The sequence below is a fragment of the Dermacentor variabilis genome, chromosome 2 (genome assembly GCF_050947875.1).
Source record: "Dermacentor variabilis isolate Ectoservices chromosome 2, ASM5094787v1, whole genome shotgun sequence".
In the NCBI taxonomy this organism is placed as follows: Eukaryota; Metazoa; Arthropoda; class Arachnida; order Ixodida; family Ixodidae; genus Dermacentor; species Dermacentor variabilis.
The window spans coordinates 142538281-142547657 of record NC_134569.1 but is presented as its reverse complement, the minus strand read 5'-3'; positions in this window follow the sequence as shown (position 1 = coordinate 142547657).

Genomic DNA, 9377 nt, shown 5'->3' with positions numbered 1-9377 from the left:
ACGCGGTGTTTTCGCTGTTTTGTGACGTCGCGTGACAGGCAGATGAAATGGGTGTAGTTCAAAAACTTTTGCCCAATTGCCGAGGTCTAATGGCGAAAAGGCGTCGAATTAGAATTAACTATTTTTCTTTTGTTCTTTGCAGTCATACATAATCAGTCAGTTTACATCATATCAGATGGGGAGTTATCGCGGTTTTCGTGACGTCGCGTGACAAACAGGCGAAGTGGGGTTGGTTAAAAAAAGTTGTTGGCCAATGGCAGAGGGATGATTGCAGAATTGGAATAGAAAAGTTTGGAATAGCTTTACGTTATAGCGCCCCATGACAACGTCACTGCAGAGAACACCTGAGGCAAATTATAAACTACTCGCCCGAGTGGCTTTAGAAACATTCTTTATTCACAAGTATTCATCTATCTGCATAGGTGAAGCGTCTATTCTTTTGCACAGTGCCGAACTGGACTTCTTGAACTCTGTCCTCTGAATAAGGTAGCAGTATTGTTCACTTACATAGATTTGTTTTATCGCCTTCGCATGGCGAAGGGGGCGTGACACTTGTACGTCGCTCACTTTATTAATCGGACGATGGGTCAAGTGAAACAAACAGTCGGTAGTAGCGCTCGTCCTCCTTTGTCGTGTCTTCGCGGATATGTGTAATTTCCTGCGCTGTATCTGGAAGTAGAAATCGCTGAGCCGTGTATATTTCCGACGCTGCTTTGCTATGCTCTAGTTTTCTAGCATTAATAAAGCAGCCGGTTACGCTAGAGCTTCGTGTCCCGTGTGAATCACCTGTCTACACTTCCGCAAGTGTAACAGCTCCGGAGCTTAGGCACCGAAGGTGAACACTCATATTTGTAGTCATTTTGCCGTCTTATCAGATATACGGTACAAGACGATACCATTCACACAACTTCACCCCTATCTTTGCCCTTACTAATAATTTTAAATGCTCTTTTTTTCATCGCACGATAACAGATTTGAACCGCCTGCCCCGTCAAATTTTTTCTGGAAGCATACTAAAATCCATTGGTAATTATTGTCAACTGTGATTTGATCATGTGCTTTACTATGTTACACGCCTGTCTATTCTTTTACCACGCCTGCATTATTATGTGTTTGGTTGTGAACATTTTTTCTGTAACACCCGCACTCCTGCTTGAGCTATTTCCTCGCCTGCAGTATACTCTAAATAAATTAAATAAGAATAATGTGTACCAGTTTTTCTTTAAGGGCATAGTTTTCTTCATTGCGCTTCCCAACTACAGTTGCGTCCGGCACATGACTGTTTGCTGTGCATGGACAGCGAACCAACAGCTCTCGCCGCGCTAAGCTGCGTGAAATGGACCATGACTAAATATTGGGTCAGTTCCTAAGACATTAAGAATGGCGAATCGTTGCAAAGATAAAAAGAATTACAGCGGGCAGAGATCGAGAACTTGCCAACACATGCGCGATGCAGCTCACGAAAAAAAAAGGGGGGGGGGAGACGCATGTTTCCTTTTTTAGTCCAGGATTTTAGTGTTCTTCGCCTATTTATATGATTAAATATGCGAAAATGCAGACGTCCACAGCACAATAACAACTCCACTGTAGCTGCTTCAATCCCACGTCTTAGATTGCCGCGGTGAGCTCTGTTCGCGGTGTTTATTTGCATTGCTTTTTGTACCACTTTCCTACATTACGTATTACCTGTAGACATGAATGTGATCCGCCTCATACAGTGGCAACCTTTCTCAAAAGAAGACACACGAAGGTGCGTTTTTCGGCATGTCAGGCCTTAAAACCCATGGTGTGAAATAACTGGACAGACAGACAGACAGAAAAACTTTATTCATAGCAAGTGAGTTTGGACTCCTCTGGGTCCCTGGACCACCGCACGGTCCCGCGCTACGTCGAGACGTTCATGATCCTTTTGTTCATGACGTCGGCAGCCCGAGCCGCCGCAGTAAGCTGCGATGTCGGGTCCGTAGACGAGAGCAGGACCTCCCAATCCTCCCAGCTTGAGATGGCGGGCTGTCCCTGCGGGGGAGGACCGGCAGGGCAGCCAAAAAGGATGTGGGAGAGTGTGGCGTAAGGGTCTCCGCATAGGGAGCATGTAGGGGAGATGCCACAGTAGTGGGATAGCAGCTGAGGGGATGGGAGAGAGCGGGTCTGGAGGCGTCTCCAGAGGATCTGTTGGGAGTGCGTCATGGAGGCGTGGGGAGGAGGGTAAGTCCGATGGTCCAAACGGGGTATTTGCGTGAGCTCCGCAAAGCTTTGCACCCGCTCCCTCGAGAGACCCGGATCGAGGCTGTCCTGAGCCCGGCAAATTAAACCTCGGGCCAATTTATCGGCAGCCTCGTTTCCGGGGTTCCCTGAGTGAGCCGGCACCCACTGGAGCTCTACCCTACGTGGTAAATTCTGGGGGGGGGGATGTTCAACAAATTCCAGACAGGGTTGTGAATTGTGAATTCTGCCTCTGGCAAAGTTGGACAAAGCAGTCTTTGAATCACTAAAGATGTATTCAGCATCCGAAAGGGCAAGGGCTAAGGCGATGGCAGCCTCCTCTGCTTCCTCAAGTGTAGAGCCCGAGGGAAGATGGTGAGTTAGGGGTCGGGGTAAGGTTGGGTTGTAAGCAACTGCTACAGCTTCATGCGTTGTACATGCGGCGTCTACCCAGATGGCTTTCTCGACTTGTCCGTAATACTTGTGGAGGGCATTTGCGCGAGCTACGCGGTGATAGATGTGATACTGGGGATGGACGTTTCGAGGAAGGGGTTTTACTGCAAGGGGTGTATGAATGTGTCGAGGAATGGCCATAAGGGTTGACTGACTAGCGGGTATGTTGATGCGAAGGGAGGCGAGGATATGGCGGCCAGTGGCGCTCGCGGCAAGTCTTAAGTACAATAACTGGAGGCACGATGAGCGCCTTCCTCCAGTGTCAGCTTCGAATGCTCGCGCTCTTACTGCGGCCGTTCACTGGGCTGTGCGCCAACCTGTTGCTGGAACGCCCCTGACCACTTACGACGGCCGTGCGGTGCCTATAGTGCAGACAAGATACCATATATGTTCCGTCCTCATGATTGCTTCGTCATCGCTTTCTTTGTCGTCCTTCGTTCATCGCATGCTGTTTTCTTCAATCGGTCCTCCCGTCACGCCATTATACTTTTGTGTAGTCTTCCCACAGAGACGCACATGACACCGTGTCATAATCACGCAGACAACGGCATGCGGTAAACGTCATGGTGCTATCGCCGCATTTGTGTTGACATTGTCGTCATCGTTCTCCTCTTTTCATTATGTTAACGTCACTGCCGTCGGGTTTCCATCGTCATCTTCCCGCCGTGGTGAATATGTGGCGCTACTCACACTGTTCTTGTCACTCAGTCGTCGTAATTATGTCGCCATTATTTAAATGGCATGCCGTTTTATCATCACTCCTAGGTCGCGATTCCTTGTTCACGTGCATGCAATCATGCAATCATGTTATCGCAATCATGTAGTCGTTGGCGTACCGTCATCGTCTTGCAGCGGCGGTCATTCCGAAGTTGTCATGACACGGTTTTCAAGCGTCGTTGTTACATCGTGATCAATCCGCAATTATTATAGATACCCGTTACCCATAACCAGAGGCAAGAAGAAGAAGCATATGCCCTTTTCGTAGTGGGCGGATGTACTTAATATCCATGTCTCTATTGCGTATATATATAAAACTGAAGTTTTGCATTATCACTACGTGTATCATTTCTTTGTATCCAGCTATTTCCATGCATCAGTGACTGTGCTTTAGCTCACTAACTTTTCCTTTAATTTTATCTCGTTCTCTGTCTAGACCCTTGCAGCTTTTATAACATAGGAGGTATAGAGTGCGGTCCAACTTTAATGAGAAGCCTCCAATGCGCAGCTCTCACTTTGTGCCCGCTCAGAATAACTACAAGTGCCGGCTGAAGTTATGTCAAAACATTGCACAACGTGGCTATAAAAAACGAGAATAAAGAGGTCCTGTCGAGACAGTCATCCTTATAGTATGTCACATTAGTGGATGATTAAAGCATCACATTTCCTCACGCTTTAGCCTGTCCCTTCAAGAAACAACGGACTTGTTTTCTCCAATAGGCTTGCACCTTCAATAAATGAGAGAGGCATGCATTGAAAACGTTTCCACTGTCTTTGGAAAGCCATTGAGAAGCCATTGAGTTGACTTCCGAAAATGGGTCCTTACGCTCGAGTCTCAAGTTTTATTAAAAGAACTGTGGTGAACGTAAGAAGGTTTCTAATCAAATTTGCGCATGTGTTTCCTCATTCCCGTGATTTGTAGCAAGCTTCCTTCGATAAAATTAAGCAAACAAAACTGTCATACCGTGTTATTTTAGACCAGAGTTATTTCACTCGAGTCGAAGTTCTGATATACGGCAGGGGAAAACCGAGCAAAACTACTCAATAGTATTGTATACGTACTTTGGTAACGGCTGCGACGACGGCAGTCGCGGGATTTTGGGCGCTTGCATAGTGTGACGAAGGCGAGGACTTGAGCCAGTCCAGGACGTCGGAACCCCGGGCCCTTACCTACTGAGCGCATGCGGCCTCCTTGCGCGAGCAGAGAAGCTACATTTACCGTCGAAGTCCCACTGCTACAGCTCAGGGGCACACGTACTAGTCCCGTAGTTCAAGGTGCATCCAGGAGACATCTTACAACAATCCACATAGGTCATTGGTCAACCCCGAACAATCTCCGGTTTCCACGCCGCCTCTGAAAAGCTAGACCAATGGCAGCCGCGGAAAGAGCGGGAGTGTCAGCTCAACTTTCGCACAATTACTCCGGGAACAGCAGGGTCTGTCCTGGTTCTTTTGAGGCCCTCGTGTTAGGGCACAAAACACAATGGCACCTTCCTCGGCGCCAGCGATTTTGTCGCCGTTCTCCGATGAGCTCTCTTTTTGCCTATCGACCGCGTGATCTTGCTTTGTGGACGATGATGATTATTATTATGATGATGGCGATGATTATCATTACGATGCCTTATTTAATGGAACAAACCCAATCTGGTGCGATTCCTTCTTCTCCCTGTGGTAAAGCCTCTCCTCGTCTTCTGTTCACTTGCTTCTTTTCCGCGCTTAGTGCCACTCTTGCGTTGGCGTTTTCACATTTATGCAGACCCGCCGTGGTTGCTCAGTGGCTATGGTGTTGGGCTGCTGAGCACGAGGTCGCGGGATCGAATCCCGGCCACGGCGGCCGCATTTCGATGGGGGCGAAATGCGAAAACACCCGTGTGCTTAGATTTAGGTGCACGTTAAAGAACCCCAGGCGGTCAAAATTTCCGGAGTCCTCCACTACGGCGTGCCTCATAATCAGAAAGTGGTTTTGGCACGTAAAACCCCAAATATTATTATTATTATTACCTTTATGCAGGGGCTGATCTCATCTTGCTTCCTGGGTAACACGTGTCATTGCTCTCCAAAGTCGTGTTCTTTTCTGCCGCTCGAACTTGTGATTCGGTGCTGCCTCCAGTCCATTGGATTTCACGGCATCTTTCGTCACTCGCCACACTCGCAAAACCACGCCGTCACTTTACACACACCCATCACAGACTCTAATATGTGCGGCGCATCAGCAAAACTTTTACTTTTCTTCAAGATAATTTTCTTAAACATTGTGGTACAAAGGATACCATTTACACAAATTACACAAAAAGACCGCAACACACAATAAAAGATAACTAAGTAGAGGGCGTGGTATTTAATTACATCATTTTTAATTTTATATTACAGTCATAGAATATGACAAGTTTAAATATGATTTAACGCTGGTCTCCTTTAGCTGCTTTTAACACCGCAGCGCCTAACTTATTTAATAGGATGTCGTAGAATTACTTATGCAAGTCACGAATTATGTGCAATTTATTTCTATATGACACGAGCAGTAGAACTTCGGTTTCGCAATGTCTAAACATTCCTATACTAACAAGCTCTACGATGCCGATACACACTGTCTACATCATAAACTACGCAGACAGTTAGAAAGAATTGACACTTCGCGAATTCTCTGCAATTAAAAGGCGCCTAGTACTGCTGCCATGACACGCGATATCTGTTTCATTTGAAGGCGGAAAAGAACTTGATAAAAGAAATGCATTGAAAGTCTAATTTGGCTTTATGCGTGATCTTTAGAAAAAAGAAAACAGCGTTACGTGAGAGTGTTCAATAAAGTGCATACAATAGCTCAGCGTCCTTCCCTAGCACCTAAGGAACACACCGCAGTTGAAGCATTCTGCTGGGAACACCGGAACGCCCGACCGAAATCTTCAATCGCTGAGGTAATGTACTTGGACTCCATTGGACGTGTTTTATTCGTGTATCCACCGCCGGCACAGTAGTGATGATGAACAAGCAAGTAAAAGAACAAACGGCTTCGAGACGTAGTCCACGATAGAGCTGTTTGGAACGTGTCGAACCAGTGAGGACCCCTGGACAGTTCAATTGCTACCTCGACGCTCAGGAGTGGCCATCGCAAAACAGAGAAAGTGGTCAAAACATTGTCCTGACGGGCCGAATAGTAAGCGACGATCGTGGTTGCTTCGTCACTCCAATTGTGATGAAGAAATATGTGGTTCCAGATGAAGTCGGTGAGCTTGACTCCTATAGCGGACATGATCAACATTGGTTCTATATTCTTGCTGATGCTCAGTGCACCGTATAGTACAAAAACGGGACTACTACAGTCCTGTCGAACACCCTGATCAGGCCCCATCTTGCAGCTTGCGACATTTCCAGCGAGACTCCAGGTGGTTGTTTGTACGACATAGAGCCCCATCCTGAACTGAAAAGAGTGATTCGGTCTTTGACGTAGTCACCGGTTAAATTAGGGATACTCTTCTGCAACGGGAAGATCTCGCTTGGCAAAAGCATCATCAAAGACGCGAGATAAGCAGAGATTCTTTGCTGCTCCTTCGGCGGTACTACTGCGACGGTTTTCTTCGATATAAGCTCGATGATATTCCTGAACATGCGGTGAAAAGTGGCATCGTGGTCTTGATCTTTATTCATTCGCTCGAGCGAGCCAACCATGGCGACCATGCCATACTTTCCAACTACTCGTTGACAAAACAGGAACACGTCCGTAAATAAATTGTCATGCATACTTTTCTGGATATGATCTGCGAGGAAGGTATCAACGGCTTTGAAAATAAGAAAAACTATTATTGTCGACTTGCGCTTTATATTTAAGACAACTGAGAATATTTTGCGAAGCGCGTCTGGCGTCGCATGGTAAATCTCTGCTGGTAGGTTATCACCGGTGACGTTTCGCGCTATTGAATTCCAGTCATGGATGGTAAGGGGAGGCGCAATTTTCGCCACAGTAAAATTGTTGGAAAGACTTAATTCCGTATTTTTCGGGTCCAGTTCTCTTTCGAGTTGTTCTATCACATCCAGTGTGACATTCATCCTCAATATGTCATTAATCTTTTCCAGGCACTCTCGACGCATAAGGGCGTACCTGGTGGCGAGGGCTGGGTCCAAGTGTAGCTTGGCCTTTCCCATGACAACAGCCAGAAACTCCTTCTTTCTGGTGATGCCAGGGAAGAAAAATTTGGCGTAGCCACCGCGACCGTAGATGGCAAGGATGGGATGAGCCCATATGCTATACTTGACCGTCATTCTGAGAATAAACGCGAGGATCTCCTGCTTGCTTTGTGCATGCATAACCACGTCCGCTCGTAGCACGCCGATGTAAGTGGCAGCAGCAGAGCCATCGAGGTTGTGTGCGTTGACTGTGTCCTTGAGGCAAGACTGGAATAAATCGTAAATACCCTTGCCAGCTCGGTTCGCGGGCGCCTCGTACAGTTCCCTTTTCGAGTAATACCTGAAAGCAATGATGGCGGGATATGTGGAATCGACACCGTAGGAATCGCATACGTGATGGTAGGAATTGTAGCAGGGGCTCAAAGAGAAGTTTATCTGATGGTACATTGCCTCTGTTTCACGAGCGCAGCAGCTGTGCATCCGGCTTACCGAAACGCGTGCTTGTTCACCGCTGAAGTTGAGCAGATCCAACACCACAAGGGCTAGTGTGACGGAGGCTGTGGACACCGCAATCAATGGAAGCGTGCAGAAGGCACTCTTCTAAGCTTTAGGCACTGCCGTGATGGGAGTCGGAGAAGCAGCAGATTGAAGTCCATCGCTGGCCAATCTAGCAGGTGCACTCATGTTGTAAAACACGACGCTTGTAGGTGTAGAACATTGGCGCACAGTGATGAAACTTCTTTTACTTCTTCTTCTTCTTATGCTGCTATAGACTTGGTTTCGGGATGTGCAGCATGTACGCTACAACCTTCAATACTTATAGATAGGCAAGCACTGCGTATATGTCTTGGGCTGCCACGTCTTGAGGCTAATGGTGTGCTTTCTCTGGAGGCTAGAATTCTTCCTCTTGAGTTCATATTTAAGCAACTTATTGTCCTGGCTTTTCTTAAGCTTCATGATGAATCTCGCTCTCGTTTGTAATCCACCTTCATCAATTCTCCAGATTCATTTTCCTGAACTCATTGGCAGCGTCATCGACAACCACAGGTCGTTTTTGTTAAGACGCTGTTATCAAAACTTTGTGTTCGGCTGCCGTGCCTGCGTTTTCCAAAAACTAATTTGTTAATTGTGAAACTGGTTTTTGACGACATTTTTCCAAAACATGCAATCCTTCTTCCAGCGCACGTATTTGAAAGTCACATTCAAGATGAACTTAGTAAATTTCTGTCTTCGTTATTTCTCTGGACGCAACACAAAATTTAGAGAAGGCTAGAGTTAGCATCTTTTCACATCAGCTTGGCTGGTCTTTTGCTTTCCATCTCGCTGATTACACCGTAATATTTCTTGCAAAATTTCTGTCAAATATTCCAGCTATAAGAAAATTGGTTCCGCAGAATTTTAAATTATTAATTGTTCCTAATGTTATTTGCGCTTTCTGTTTGCATTCATTTAACTTCTAATATTCGGTCAAAATGGATTGGTAGCGCATTCGGGATGCATTGTCAGATCCTAACTGGAAGCTTACCATTGTCAGTAAAAAGGTGTACAATCAATCCTTTCTACCGGTGCTGACATATGGCGCAGAAACTTGACGACTGACAAAGTTGCTCGAAAACAAGTTAAAGACCACGTAAACAGCGACGGAACGAATAATGTTAGCCTTGACGTTAGGAGACGGGAAGACAGCGCTGTGGATCAGAGAGCAAACAGGGATAGCCGATATTCTAATTGGCATTAAGTGAAAGAAAGGGAGCTTTGCAGGTGATGTAACGCGTAGGGTAGATAACCGCTGGACCATTAGGGTTATATAAATGGGTGCCAAGGGAAGCGCAGTCGAGGACGGCTGAAGACTAGGTGGGGTGTTGAAGTTAAGATATCGCAGG